General features: G+C 39.6%; 1 protein-coding gene across 5 annotated transcripts in view; it reads right to left on the bottom strand.

Moving 5' to 3' along the window:
* LOC124022875 (coronin-7-like) overlaps positions 1 to 16,977 on the bottom strand; it is an 87,887-nt gene that overhangs the window by 53,775 nt on the left and 17,135 nt on the right. The gene's annotated exons all lie outside the window — the stretch shown is intronic.

Here is a 16,977-nt window from a genome sequence, read left to right as displayed (position 1 = left end):
TTACAGTGAACCACTATAAAATCTTGAAATAACTAACCCACAGTCCATGAAATGACTGACGATTTCATTTCAGCAGACACCAATACACTCACTGGACAGTTTATTAGGTACAACACTCCATTCACAAAAATGGTTCACTCCTACAGATAATGAGTCACGTGTCTGTGTCTGGCTGTATAAAACAGGCAGACAGGCATCGAGTCATTCAGTGGGCAAAACCAGTGGCCTAAGCGACTGAGCGTGGTATGATCATCGGTGCAAGGCGTGCACCGGTTCCAGTATCTCAGAAATGTCTGGCCTCCTGGGCATTTCACGGCGCAGTACAATAATAACGGCAGTACAACTCATCAGTCCTTGTCACAGATGGACTATTGCAGCAGACATCCACACAGGGTTCCACTCCTATCAGCTAAAAACATGAAGAAGTGGCTCCTGTGGGCACATGATCACTAATAGTGGACAATTGAGAAGTTGAAAAACATTGCCTGGCCGACAAACCCTGGTTCCTGTTGCATCATGCTGATGGTGGAGTCAGGATTTGGCGTAAGCAGCATGAGTCCATGGCCCCATCCTGCCTGGTGTCAACGGTACAGGCTGGTGGCGGTGGTGTGGGGAATGTTTTCCGGGCACATGTTAGGTCCCTTGATACCAATTGAGCAATGATTCCATTACCCAAAGAATTCAGGCTGTTCTGGAGGCAAAGGGAGTTCCGACCCGGTACTAGATGGATGTACCTAATAAACTTTCCTCGGAGTGTATTAAAAACTAAAATATTTTTTAAGTGAGAAGTAGGGGGGGATTGGTCTGAAGCCAAAAAAAAGATAGGAAATTCACATGAGCATCACAATGCCTACTCCATTCATGCTCTGCCAAGGTTTTCCAGCACATAGATACTGTAGTAGATCAAAGCTATGTTGGTCTATTGTACTTCAAACAATGTGAATGCAGGTTGCTTAGGATTCAAACTTTCTCTGACTATATCACAGGAGCCAGGAGTTACGGCAGACTATGTTACTGGAGCCACAAGGTGTTCCTGACCATGTGGTCTCAACCGGTAAAACTCTGGGCCCTGTATATGTATCAGATCTGACTGATCCTCAGCCCTTTTCCATAGAACATCTCAGAGTAGGAGATGCTGATCTAGGATCAGGCCCTACCTGTCCAAATAATGGTAGTCATTATGATCTAAAAGGAAAAACTGATTCTAGATCAGCAGTCCTACTCTGTGACGCTTTATGAATCATAGAGCAGTAATTCAGTGATCCGTCCTTGCCCTATTGTGTCCCCCCCAACCGCCCTTTACCCCCCTTCACTTCACCCCCACTGGCCCTCAGCATACGGCAGTAATCAGGCCAGACAATCAGAGAGGGGTTCCTCTGTGATTGCGAGGAAATGGGGTGTAATGGGAACCGGGTGTGGCCGGGGACACTCCTGTCCTGGTGTGTGTGTGTGTGTCACTCAATATGACACAGGGCTCAGATATCAGTGAAACACTGATAGAAACATACAGCATAATAACAGGTAACAACTGTAATAACCCTCAGACCAAACAACCCCCACCAAGACATCAACGCATGTCAGAAAGAATCAGGGCAATGACACTGACTGATACAAGGACTCAGGTTTTTGTGCACTTACACAGTGAAAGCACAAACACAACCATAAAACAGACAGGCAGACCGGCATTAACCTTTCTGTGAGACACACACACACACCCCAGCTGAAATCAAAGTTGAAGAAAGTGATTGTTGAGAGGAAGTGGTTCCCCTGGCCTTGCCTTCAAAGACCCAGTTCAAAGTGGGTGTGTGTTTTCCCCCAACAGTCCCCACTATGGATGATGGATTTATTTGCTGTTCACTGCTTGGAATAACAAACAGGGGTTATTCTAAAGCGCTGTGTGTGTGTGTGTGTGTGTGTGTGTGTGTGTGTGTGTGTGTGTGTGTGTGTGTGTGTGTGTGTGTGTGTGTGTGTGTGTGTGTGTGTGTGTGTGTGTGTGTGTGTGTGTGTGTGTGTGTGTGTGTGACAGCCCACCCACAGGTTAGTGTAGCCTAAGGCTGTGGCATTGGGCCTCTGTGACCCAGGCTGAAGCAAGGGGTTAGAGACCACAGTGTCAGGCCCTGTCCCAACAACACACAGACCAACACACACACAGCAGGGAAAACACAGCAGACAAGGCAGGGTGGACAGATCATCAACCATCGCCTCTAGAGACTGGCTGCCCTTACTGACCTTAACACACTACACACCCGCAAACACACACACACACACACACCACCCTTGTCAAAAGAGAACTATTCAGTGTTCTAACAACAAACAAAATCATCCACCGGAGGGGAAACTATCTGGCCGCAAACAGCTGGATGAATGTCAGTCCCATGCAATGTGCCCACTAGTATAAACAGCTGGATGAGTGTCAGTCCCATGCAATGTGCCCACTAGTATAAACAGCTGGATGAGTGTCAGTCCCATGCAATGTGCCCACTAGTATAAACAGCTGGATGAGTGTCAGTCCCATGCAATGTGCCCACTAGTATAAACAGCTGGATGAGTGTCAGTCCCATGCAATGTGCCCACTAGTATAAACAGCTGGATGGGTGTCAGTCCCATGCAATGTGCCCACTAGTATAAACAGCTGGATGGGTGTCAGTCCCATGCAATGTGCCCACTAGTATAAACAGCTGGATGGGTGTCAGTCCCATGCAATGTGCCCACTAGTATAAACAGCTGGATGGGTGTCAGTCCCATGCAATGTGCCCACTAGTATAAACAGCTGGATGAGTGTCAGTCCCATGCAATGTGCCCGCTAGTATAAACAGCTGGATGAGTGTCAGTCCCATGCAATGTGCCCACTAGTATAAACAGCTGGATGGGAGTCAGTCCCATGCAATGTGCCCACTAGTATAAACAGACACACTCAAACAGTCCCTCATAACCTCCTGACAATAACCTATTGGCTTTAAACACACACACGTGATCCACCCTCTCATAAACACACAGGTGGGGTGGCCACACTCTCCCTAACACAAACACAAGTGTGTGTGTATGTGTGTGTGTGTGTGTGTGTGTGTGTGTGTGTGTGTGTGTGTGTGTGTGTGTGTGTGTGTGTGTGTGTGTGCGCAGAGACTGCAGCTGTTTAATCAAAGTGGCATAGAACGAAAATCATTCTCAAGCTGCTGTTAATGAGTTCAACCCTTCTGTATAGCTTTCACACACATGCACACAGCCAACCTCCCCTTTCCAGTTGTCCATGGCAACTCCCCACAAAAAACAGTGTCAATCCCCAGTGACTGACAGTCCAGACTGTGTGACATCAGGAGGAGTTGGGTCACACACTGATAATAACTAATAATATTTCTTTATCATGGGAGTGTGTGTGTGTGTGTGTGTCTATTAAAACGGAGCTGGATAAAAAGTATATCCAATATGAAGAGAAAGGGGAATATCTGCTCACTGTTTTGATGTGGAAAACCCACATTAACAGAAGCTACAAGACTCCATAGAGGTCATACCTGCTGCTGTAGAAGCTACAAGACTCCATAGAGAGGTCATACCTGCTGCTGTAGAAGCTACAAGACTCCATAGAGAGGTCATACCTGCTGCTGTAGAAGCTATAAGACTCCATAGAGAGGTCATACCTGTTGCTGTAGAAGCTACAAGACTCCATAGAGAGGTCATACCTGCTGCTGTAGAAGCTACAAGACTCCATAGAGAGGTCATACCTGCTGCTGTAGAAGCTATAAGACTCCATAGAGAGGTCATACCTGCTGCTGTAGAAGCTATAAGACTCCATAGAGAGGTCATACCTGTTGCTGTAGAAGCTACAAGACTCCATAGAGAGGTCATAACTGTTGCTGCAGACAACAGCATGGGGAGAAAGTGAAAGAGGTTGTTCAGTACATGAAGACAGAGGTAGTGAGAGAGGAATGGGATAGGAACTGTTTCTCTTTTTGGAGTAGGATTGATGGAACAGGTTAGGGAAGGTGAACTGCAGTGTTTAAAACCAGTCTGTTACAGCCCTTGATGGAATTATGCATCTCTTGGCCCCTACATCTGGGTAGTGTGTATTAGAGCACATCATAGCAAAACGTTATGCAACGGGAAACACAACTGAGCGTCTCTTATTGGTAGTTTCCAGTCGCTCCGCTTTCTTCCATTTAGTGCCTAATGAACACACCCCAGGACTGTTATGATGAGTGCTGCTCGCTGGGTGACGGATGGATGGTCACGGTCTCCCTTCATCTGACGTAGCGCACCCCCATGTTCACCCATTTGGGTGAGCCAGGCCTCAATTGAACACACGTACAGGGCCTATTTGCTTAAATAAAGGGTATTGGAGAGATTGAAGGGCCCATTGAGTTAAATTACACCCCAGGTCTCAGACAACTCAGAGAAGCCTGAACCCCCAGACGCTCTCATCTAGTGTCACATTTCTCCTCCACTCTGTTTTTCCCCTTTCTTTTTCTGCCTTTCGCTTTTCTCTTTCTTCTCTGTCCATCTCTCGGTCTCTCTTTCTCTCCCTCTTTCTCCGCCCCTCCTTAGGAAGGCTGCTGCTCCGCCCCTCCTTAGGAAGGCTGCTGCTCCGCCCCTCCTTAGGAAGACTATCATCATGTTAATAGTAATTCTGGTCTGAGCACGGGCCACCACTGACTGACTGATGGGCGAACTCCTTTCTGGTTACTGGAAATACAAACAGGGGAAAATGACCCCCACTCTGACACACAATTGTTTAGCACACAGAGTCACACAACAGCCCGTCTCTCTGTAGGTTTTCATCTTGCTTGGTTCCTTATGGAAACGTTTTTAAATGTTTTTCAACAGGAACCAAAAATTGGCGTTTCTTATTGCACAAGTTCAGGTAGTCCTTCCCTGTTCTAATCAAAAATATATATTTTTTTAATGTTGGCGACAAATAAACACAAAGCACCCAGGGCTCTTGCTCTGTCTCAGAGAACCCAACCAGATGTTCTATTTATTTAACCAGGTAAGCTAGTTGAGAACAAGTTCTCATTTACAACTGTGACCTGGCCAAGATAAAGCAAAGCAGTGCGACACAAACAACAACGCAGAGTTACACATGGAATAAACAAGCGTACAGTCAATAACACAATAGAAAAAAGGAAGTCTATATACAGTGTGTGCAAATGGCTGAGGAGGTAAGGCAATAAATATGCCATAGTAGCAAAGTAATACAATTTAGCAGATTAACACTGGAGTGATAGATGAGCAGATGATGTGCAAGTAGAGATACTGGAGTGCAAAAGAGCAGAAAAGTAAATAACAGTATGGGGATGAGGTAGGTAGATTGGGTGGGCTATTTACAGATGGACTATGTACAGCTGCAGCGATCGGTTAGCTGCTCAAAGTTAGTGAGGGAAATGTAAGTCTCCAGGTTGTTATCGGGTGTTGTTATCGTGAGCTGAGATAAGGCGGACTGTTACAGAGCGTTACCTAGCGTAGACTTATAGATGACCTGTAGCCAGTGGGTCTGGCGAAAAATATGTAGCGAGGACCAGCCGACTAGGGCATACAGGTCGCAGTGGTGGGTGGTATAAGGGGCTTTAGTAACAAAACGGATGGCACTGTGATAGACTGCATCCAGTTTGCTAAGTAGAGTATTGGAAAATATTTTGTAGATGACATTGCCGAAGTCGAGGATCGGTAGGATAGTCAGTTTTACTAGGGTATGTTTGGCGGCGTGAGAGAAGGAGGCTTTGTTGCGAAATAGAAAGCCGATTCTAGATTATCACCGAATGTCTGTTTATGACAGAGAAAGTGTCCAAGAGAGCAGGAGAGGACAAGGGAAGTACACCAACATTTGCCACAGCACATACTGTACCTCAAAGGCAGGAAGTGTTAAAAAATGAGTTATGTTATCCCCCGCTGATGAAAAGGCACCTGCCTAGTGTCCAAGTTCAACTACAACTACACATGAAACCATTCCACTTCTACTCATAAACTCCCCTCTCTCCCTCTGCGCCCCTTCCATAAACCCAGAGCTCCCTCCACTCTGGCACCCCCTACTCAACCGCGCACACACACAAGATGGAAATACCTTCCAGCACAGTTATTATTTTATGACAGGAGGGGGCACCACACATGCCTCCATGCCTAGGTCCTCTCTCCTGGGGCGCTAAATCACCCACTCTTGGGGCCTTGCGACAGGCCTCTGTGGCCATGTGAGGATTGAGGTCCCGTCCTGCGTGTTTTTCATCTCTGCTCTTTACTTTGCTTTAAAACGGCAGTAACTCGCAGAACCTGTCAGGGAGCAGAGGATGGAGAAAGGACCCTTACTATAGCTCCCTTCTCCCCAGGAGAGGCAGGGGTCGGGCAGGGCAGTTGGGGAGAAGAGGCTTGGGATGTATTCATTAGAGAAGAAAATAGCAAAACATTTTGTAATGGAAAACTAAAACAATGATTTCTTACTGGACAAGTCCAGGAAGTCCCTGCCTGTTTCAGCCCATTTTCTTCCATTTGGTGCCTAATGAACATGGTCCTGGACGTGTGCAGGGCTTGGGGTCAGAGGTCACTGGGGTTTTCTGCATGCGGGGGCCTGATGGATGTCGTCCCACACTAAACAGTTATGTACCCTGCCTCCAGTGCCTCGTTAAGGCCTAACTAATGACACATCCAATGTTCCCTACTGTTTTCTGTTTGAGAGAGAAAGAAAAAAAAGGCAACTTGCCAGATAACTAAACACACTAATGTTAATAGGAAGACTTGTCTGATAACTAACACACTAATGTTAATAGGAAGACTTGGCTGATAACTAACACACTAATGTTAATATGGAGACTTGGCTGATAACTAACACACTAATGTTAATAGGAAGGCTTGGCTGATAACTAACACACTAATGTTAATAGGAAGACTTGGCTGATAACTAACACACTAATGTTAATAGGAAGACTTGGCTGATAACTAACACACTAATGTTAATAGGAAGACTTGGCTGATAACACACTAATGTTAATAGGAAGACTTGGCTGATAACTAACACACTAATGTTAATATGGAGACTTGGCTGATAACTAACACACTAATGTTAATAGGAAGGCTTGGCTGATAACTAACACACTAATGTTAATAGGAAGACTTGGCTGATAACTAACACACTAATGTTAATAGGAAGACTTGGCTGATAACTAACACACTAATGTTAATAGGAAGACTTGGCTGATAACACACTAATGTTAATAGGAAGACTTGGCTGATAACTAACATAGTCGCTCTGGATAAGAGCGTCTGCTAAATGACTTAAATGTAAATGTAATGTTAATATGGAGACTTGGCTGATAACTAACACACTAATGTTAATAGGAAGACTTGGCTGATAACTAACACACTAATGTTAATAGGAAGACTTGGCTGATAACTAACACACTAATGTTAATAGGAAGACTTGGCTGATAACTAACACACTAATGTTAATAGGAAGACTTGGCTGATAACACACTAATGTTAATATGGAGACTTGGCTGATAACTAACACACTAATGTTAATAGGAAGACTTGGCTGATAACTAACACACTAATGTTAATAGGAAGACTTGGCTGATAACACACTAATGTTAATATGGAGACTTGGCTGATAACTAACACACTAATGTTAATAGGAAGACTTGGCTGATAACTAACACACTAATGTTAATAGGAAGACTTGGCTGATAACTAACACACTAATGTTAATAGGAAGACTTGGCTGATAACTAACACACTAATGTTAATAGGAAGACTTGGCTGATAACTAACACACTAATGTTTAATATGAAGACTTGGCTGATAACTAACATAGTCGCTCTGGATAAGAGCGTCTGCTAAATGACTTAAATGTAAATGTAATGTTAATAGGAAGACTTGGCTGATAACTAACACACTAATGTTAATAGGAAGACTTGGCTGATAACTAACACACTAATGTTAATAGGAAGACTTGGCTGATAACTAACACACTAATGTTAATAGGAAGACTTGGCTGATAACTAACACACTAATGTTAATAGGAAGACTTGGCTGATAACTAACATAGTCGCTCTGGATAAGAGCGTCTGCTAAATGACTTAAATGTAAATGTAATGTTAATAGGAAGACTTGGCTGATAACTAACACACTAATGTTAATATGGAGACTTGGCTGATAACTAACACACTAATGTTAATATGGAGACTTGGCTGATAACTAACACACTAATGTTAATAGGAAGACTTGGCTGATAACTAACACACTAATGTTAATATGGAGACTTGGCTGATAACTAACACACTAATGTTAATATGGAGACTTGGCTGATAACTAACACACTAATGTTAATATGGAGACTTGGCTGATAACTAACACACTAATGTTAATATGAAGACTTGGCTGATAACTAACACACTAATGTTAATAGGAAGACTTGGCTGATAACTAACACACTAATGTTAATAGGAAGACTTGGCTGATAACTAACACACTAATGTTAATAGGAAGACTTGGCTGATAACTAAACACACTAATGTTAATATGGAGACTTGGCTGATAACTAACACACTAATGTTAATAGGAAGACTTGGCTGATAACTAACATAGTCGCTCTGGATAAGAGCGTCTGCTAAATGACTTAAATGTAAATGTAATGTTAATAGGAAGACTTGGCTGATAACTAACACACTAATGTTAATAGGAAGACTTGGCTGATAACTAACACACTAATGTTAATAGGAAGACTTGGCTGATAACTAACACACTAATGTTAATAGGAAGACTTGGCTGATAACTAACACACTAATGTTAATAGGAAGACTTGGCTGATAACTAACATAGTCGCTCTGGATAAGAGCGTCTGCTAAATGACTTAAATGTAAATGTAATGTTAATAGGAAGACTTGGCTGATAACTAACACACTAATGTTAATATGGAGACTTGGCTGATAACTAACACACTAATGTTAATATGGAGACTTGGCTGATAACTAACACACTAATGTTAATATGGAGACTTGGCTGATAACTAACACACTAATGTTAATATGGAGACTTGGCTGATAACTAACACACTAATGTTAATAGGAAGACTTGGCTGATAACTAACACACTAATGTTAATAGGAAGACTTGGCTGATAACTAACACACTAATGTTAATAGGAAGACTTGGCTGATAACTAACACACTAATGTTAATATGGAGACTTGGCTGATAACTAACACACTAATGTTAATAGGAAGACTTGGCTGATAACTAACACACTAATGTTAATAGGAAGACTTGTCTGATAACTAACACACTAATGTTAATAGGAAGACTTGTCTGATAACTAAACACACTAATGTTAATAGGAAGGCTTGGCTGATAACTAACACACTAATGTTAATAGGAAGACTTGGCTGATAACTAACATAGTCGCTCTGGATAAGAGCGTGTTAAATGTAAATGTAATGTTAATAGGAAGACTTGGCTGATAACTAACACACTAATGTTAATAGGAAGACTTGGCTGATAACTAACACACTAATGTTAATAGGAAGACTTGGCTGATAACTAACATAGTCGCTATGGATAAGAGCGTCTGCTAAATGACTTAAATGTAAATGTAATGTTAATAGGAAGACTTGGCTGATAACTAACACACTAATGTTAATAGGAAGACTTGGCTGATAACTAACACACTAATGTTAATAGGAAGACTTGGCTGATAACACACTAATGTTAATAGGAAGACTTGTCTGATAACTAACACACTAATGTTAATAGGAAGACTTGGCTGATAACTAACATAGTCGCTCTGGATAAGAGCGTCTGCTAAATGACTTAAATGTAAATGTAATGTTAATAGGAAGACTTGGCTGATAACTAACACACTAATGTTAATATGGAGACTTGGCTGATAACTAACACACTAATGTTAATATGGAGACTTGGTTGATAACTAACACACTAATGTTAATAGGAAGACTTGGCTGATAACTAACACACTAATGTTAATATGGAGACTTGGCTGATAACTAACACACTAATGTTAATATGGAGACTTGGCTGATAACTAACACACTAATGTTAATATGGAGACTTGGCTGATAACTAACACACTAATGTTAATATGAAGACTTGGCTGATAACTAACACACTAATGTTAATAGGAAGACTTGGCTGATAACTAACACACTAATGTTAATAGGAAGACTTGGCTGATAACTAACACACTAATGTTAATAGGAAGACTTGGCTGATAACTAAACACACTAATGTTAATATGGAGACTTGGCTGATAACTAACACACTAATGTTAATAGGAAGACTTGGCTGATAACTAACATAGTCGCTCTGGATAAGAGCGTCTGCTAAATGACTTAAATGTAAATGTAATGTTAATAGGAAGACTTGGCTGATAACTAACACACTAATGTTAATAGGAAGACTTGGCTGATAACTAACACACTAATGTTAATAGGAAGACTTGGCTGATAACTAACACACTAATGTTAATAGGAAGACTTGGCTGATAACTAACACACTAATGTTAATAGGAAGACTTGGCTGATAACTAACATAGTCGCTCTGGATAAGAGCGTCTGCTAAATGACTTAAATGTAAATGTAATGTTAATAGGAAGACTTGGCTGATAACTAACACACTAATGTTAATATGGAGACTTGGCTGATAACTAACACACTAATGTTAATATGGAGACTTGGCTGATAACTAACACACTAATGTTAATATGGAGACTTGGCTGATAACTAACACACTAATGTTAATATGGAGACTTGGCTGATAACTAACACACTAATGTTAATAGGAAGACTTGGCTGATAACTAACACACTAATGTTAATAGGAAGACTTGGCTGATAACTAACACACTAATGTTAATAGGAAGACTTGGCTGATAACTAACACACTAATGTTAATATGGAGACTTGGCTGATAACTAACACACTAATGTTAATAGGAAGACTTGGCTGATAACTAACACACTAATGTTAATAGGAAGACTTGGCTGATAACTAACACACTAATGTTAATAGGAAGACTTGGCTGATAACTAACACACTAATGTTAATAGGAAGACTTGTCTGATAACTAACACACTAATGTTAATAGGAAGACTTGTCTGATAACTAACACACTAATGTTAATAGGAAGACTTGGCTGATAACTAACACACTAATGTTAATAGGAAGACTTGGCTGATAACTAACATAGTCGCTCTGGATAAGAGCGTCTGCTAAATGACTTAAATGTAAATGTAATGTTAATAGGAAGACTTGGCTGATAACTAACACACTAATGTTAATAGGAAGACTTGGCTGATAACTAACACACTAATGTTAATAGGAAGACTTGGCTGATAACTAACACACTAATGTTAATAGGAAGACTTGGCTGATAACTAACATAGTCGCTCTGGATAAGAGCGTCTGCTAAATGACTTAAATGTAAATGTAATGTTAATAGGAAGACTTGGCTGATAACTAACACACTAATGTTAATAGGAAGACTTGGCTGATAACTAACACACTAATGTTAATAGGAAGACTTGGCTGATAACTAACACACTAATGTTAATAGGAAGACTTGGCTGATAACTAACATAGTCATAAGAGCTCTGCTAAATGACTTAAATGTAAATGTAATGTTAATAGGAAGACTTGGCTGATAACTAACACACTAATGTTAATAGGAAGACTTGGCTGATAACTAACACACTAATGTTAATAGGAAGACTTGGCTGATAACTAACACACTAATGTTAATAGGAAGACTTGGCTGATAACTAACACACTAATGTTAATATGGAGACTTGGCTGATAACTAACACACTAATGTTAATAGGAAGACTTGTCTGATAACTAACACACTAATGTTAATAGGAAGACTTGGCTGATAACTAACACACTAATGTTAATATGGAGACTTGGCTGATAACACACTAATGTTAATAGGAAGACTTGGCTGATAACTAACATAGTCGCTCTGGATAAGAGCGTCTGCTAAATGACTTAAATGTAAATGTAATGTTAATAGGAAGACTTGGCTGATAACTAACACACTAATGTTAATAGGAAGACTTGGCTGATAACTAACACACTAATGTTAATAGGAAGACTTGGCTGATAACTAACACACTAATGTTAATAGGAAGACTTGGCTGATAACTAACACACTAATGTTAATAGGAAGACTTGGCTGATAACTAACATAGTCGCTCTGGATAAGAGCGTCTGCTAAATGACTTAAATGTAAATGTAATGTTAATAGGAAGACTTGGCTGATAACTAACACACTAATGTTAATATGGAGACTTGGCTGATAACTAACACACTAATGTTAATATGGAGACTTGGCTGATAACTAACACACTAATGTTAATATGGAGACTTGGCTGATAACTAACACACTAATGTTAATATGGAGACTTGGCTGATAACTAACACACTAATGTTAATATGGAGACTTGGCTGATAACTAACACACTAATGTTAATAGGAAGACTTGGCTGATAACTAACATAGTCGCTCTGGATAAGAGCTCTGCTAAATGACTTAAATGTAAATGTAATGTTAATAGGAAGACTTGGCTGATAACTAACACACTAATGTTAATATGGAGACTTGGCTGATAACTAACACACTAATGTTAATATGGAGACTTGGCTGATAACTAACACACTAATGTTAATATGGAGACTTGGCTGATAACTAACACACTAATGTTAATATGGAGACTTGGCTGATAACTAACACACTAATGTTAATATGGAGACTTGGCTGATAACTAACACACTAATGTTAATAGGAAGACTTGGCTGATAACTAACATAGTCGCTCTGGATAAGAGCGTCTGCTAAATGACTTAAATGTAAATGTAATGTTAATAGGAAGACTTGGCTGATAACTAACACACTAATGTTAATAGGAAGACTTGGCTGATAACTAACACACTAATGTTAATATGAAGACTTGGCTGATAACTAACACACTAATGTTAATATGGAGACTTGGCTGATAACTAACACACTAATGTTAATAGGAAGACTTGGCTGATAACTAACACACTAATGTTAATATGGAGACTTGGCTGATAACACACTAATGTTAATAGGAAGACTTGGCTGATAACTAACACACTAATGTTAATATGGAGACTTGGCTGATAACTAACACACTAATGTTAATAGGAAGACTTGGCTGATAACTAACAGTCGCTCTGGATAAGAGCGTCTGCTAAATGACTTAAATGTAAATGTAATGTTAATAGGAAGACTTGGCTGATAACTAACACACTAATGTTAATATGAAGACTTGGCTGATAACTAACACACTAATGTTAATATGGAGACTTGGCTGATAACTAACACACTAATGTTAATATGGAGACTTGGCTGATAACTAACACACTAATGTTAATAGGAAGACTTGGCTGATAACTAACACACTAATGTTAATAGGAAGACTTGGCTGATAACTAACACACTAATGTTAATAGGAAGACTTGTCTGATAACTAACACACTAATGTTAATAGGAAGACTTGGCTGATAACTAACACACTAATGTTAATAGGAAGACTTGGCTGATAACTAACACACTAATGTTAATAGGAAGACTTGGCTGATAACTAACACACTAATGTTAATAGGAAGACTTGGCTGATAACTAACACACTAATGTTAATATGGAGACTTGTCTGATAACTAACACACTAATGTTAATAGGAAGACTTGGCTGATAACTAACACACTAATGTTAATAGGAAGACTTGGCTGATAACTAACACACTAATGTTAATAGGAAGACTTGGCTGATAACTAACACACTAATGTTAATAGGAAGACTTGGCTGATAACTAACACACTAATGTTAATATGGAGACTTGGCTGATAACTAACACACTAATGTTAATATGGAGACTTGGCTGATAACTAACACACTAATGTTAATATGGAGACTTGGCTGATAACTAACACACTAATGTTAATATGGAGACTTGGCTGATAACTAACACACTAATGTTAATATGGAGACTTGGCTGATAACTAACATAGTCGCTCTGGATAAGAGCGTCTGCTAAATGACTTAAATGTAAATGTAATGTTAATAGGAAGACTTGGCTGATAACTAACACACTAATGTTAATATGGAGACTTGGCTGATAACTAACACACTAATGTTAATAGGAAGACTTGGCTGATAACTAACACACTAATGTTAATAGGAAGACTTGGCTGATAACTAACACACTAATGTTAATAGGAAGACTTGGCTGATAACTAACACACTAATGTTAATATGGAGACTTGGCTGATAACTAACACACTAATGTTAATAGGAAGACTTGGCTGATAACTAACACACTAATGTTAATAGGAAGACTTGGCTGATAACTAACACACTAATGTTAATAGGAAGACTTGGCTGATAACTAACACACTAATGTTTAATATGAAGACTTGGCTGATAACTAACACACTGTGTGGTCCTTCTGTAGCTCAGTTGGTAGAGCATGGCGCTTGTAACGCCAGGGTAGTGGGTTCGATCCCCGGGACCACCCATACGTAGAATGTATGCACACATGACTGTAAGTCGCTTTGGATAAAAGCGTCTGCTAAATGGCATATATTATTATTATATATTACACTAATGTTAATAGGAAGACTTGGCTGATAACTAACACACTAATGTTAATATGGAGACTTGGCTGATAACTAACATAGTCGCTCTGGATAAGAGCGTCTGCTAAATGACTTAAATGTAATAGGAAGACTTGGCTGATAACTAACACACTAATGTTAATATGGAGACTTGGCTGATAACTAAACACACTAATGTTAATATGGAGACTTGGCTGATAACTAACACACTAATGTTAATATGGAGACTTGGCTGATAACTAACACACTAATGTTAATATGGAGACTTGGCTGATAACTAACACACTAATGTTAATATGGAGACTTGGCTGATAACTAACACACTAATGTTAATATGGAGACTTGGCTGATAACTAACACACTAATGTTAATAGGAAGACTTGGCTGATAACTAACACACTAATGTTAATAGGAAGACTTGGCTGATAACTAAACACACTAATGTTAATATGGAGACTTGGCTGATAACTAACACACTAATGTTAATAGGAAGACTTGGCTGATAACTAACACACTAATGTTAATATGGAGACTTGGCTGATAACTAACACACTAATGTTAATAGGAAGACTTGGCTGATAACTAACACACTAATGTTAATATGGAGACTTGGCTGATAACTAACACACTAATGTTAATATGGAGACTTGGCTGATAACTAACACACTAATGTTAATAGGAAGACTTGGCTGATAACTAACACACTAATGTTAATATGGAGACTTGGCTGATAACTAACACACTAATGTTAATAGGAAGACTTGGCTGATAACTAACACACTAATGTTAATATGGAGACTTGGCTGATAACTAACACACTAATGTTAATAGGAAGACTTGTCTGATAACTAACACACTAATGTTAATAGGAAGACTTGTCTGATAACTAACACACTAATGTTAATATGGAGACTTGGCTGATAACTAACAGACTAATGTTAATATGGAGACTTGGCTGATAACTAACACACTAATGTTAATATGGAGACTTGGCTGATAACTAACACACTAATGTTAATAGGAAGACTTGTCTGATAACTAACACACTAATGTTAATAGGAAGACTTGGCTGATAACTAACACACTAATGTTAATATGGAGACTTGGCTGATAACTAACACACTAATGTTAATAGGAAGACTTGGCTGATAACTAACACACTAATGTTAATATGGAGACTTGGCTGATAACTAACACACTAATGTTAATAGGAAGACTTGTCTGATAACTAACACACTAATGTTAATAGGAAGACTTGTCTGATAACTAACACACTAATGTTAATATGGAGACTTGGCTGATAACTAACAGACTAATGTTAATATGGAGACTTGGCTGATAACTAACAGACTAATGTTAATAGGAAGACTTGGCTGATAACTAACACACTAATGTTAATATGGAGACTTGGCTGATAACTAACACACTAATGTTAATAGGAAGACTTGGCTGATAACTAACACACTAATGTTAATATGGAGACTTGGCTGATAACTAACACACTAATGTTAATAGGAAGACTTGTCTGATAACTAACACACTAATGTTAATAGGAAGACTTGGCTGATAACTAACACACTAATGTTAATAGGAAGGCTTGGCTGATAACTAACACACTAATTTTAATATGAAGACTTGGCTGCTCAGTTAGGATCACTCACTCTTGCATTAATTAATTCCTCTGTCAACACGATCAAACTATTAGAACTATTACAACACTAAAACAATTAGACAAACTGGTTGTTACATCAGTGATCTCAGACTCATCCATCTTTCTCAATCCCTGAGTTGTGTTCATTTACAAGGGAAAGTTGAGGTTTTATGGAGAACTCTGTATAAAGTATAAAAAGTGGGACACAGTCAGAGGACAAGATCTCTACCCGGGTTAATGAGTGTCACCCCTGTTGACAGAATGATCAATCAGCTCAAAAACAGATGCTGATTAATGTCGGGTTGCGCCAATCAGGCAAACAGGGGGATATGGTGTTCCGTTGGTGGCATCTACTGGGGAGACGCGGCTACTACAGTTACTACAGTTACTACAGTTACTACAGTTACTACAGTTACTACAGTTACTACAGTATTCCATCCCAGGCTGGCAAATTAGGCCCTGATCTATGGATTTCACATGACTGGGCAGGGGCGCAGCTATGGGTGGGCCTGTGAGGGCATAGGCCCACACTCTTGGGAGCAATAATGCTAATTACATGTCCACAGGGGCACGGACAACGACCTTAGGGGTTTTTAATAATGTTTACATACTGTTTTACCCACTTCATATGTGTTCTAGTCAAGGCTCATCCTACAGAACTACGGCTGTACATATATTTTCTATTCATATACTGTCCATAA

The sequence above is a fragment of the Oncorhynchus gorbuscha genome, unplaced genomic scaffold, assembly GCF_021184085.1.
Source record: "Oncorhynchus gorbuscha isolate QuinsamMale2020 ecotype Even-year unplaced genomic scaffold, OgorEven_v1.0 Un_scaffold_1464, whole genome shotgun sequence".
Classification (NCBI taxonomy): Eukaryota; Metazoa; Chordata; class Actinopteri; order Salmoniformes; family Salmonidae; genus Oncorhynchus; species Oncorhynchus gorbuscha.
The sequence above is the reverse complement of the archived record's forward strand: the minus strand, read 5'-3'. Positions and strand labels throughout refer to the sequence as shown.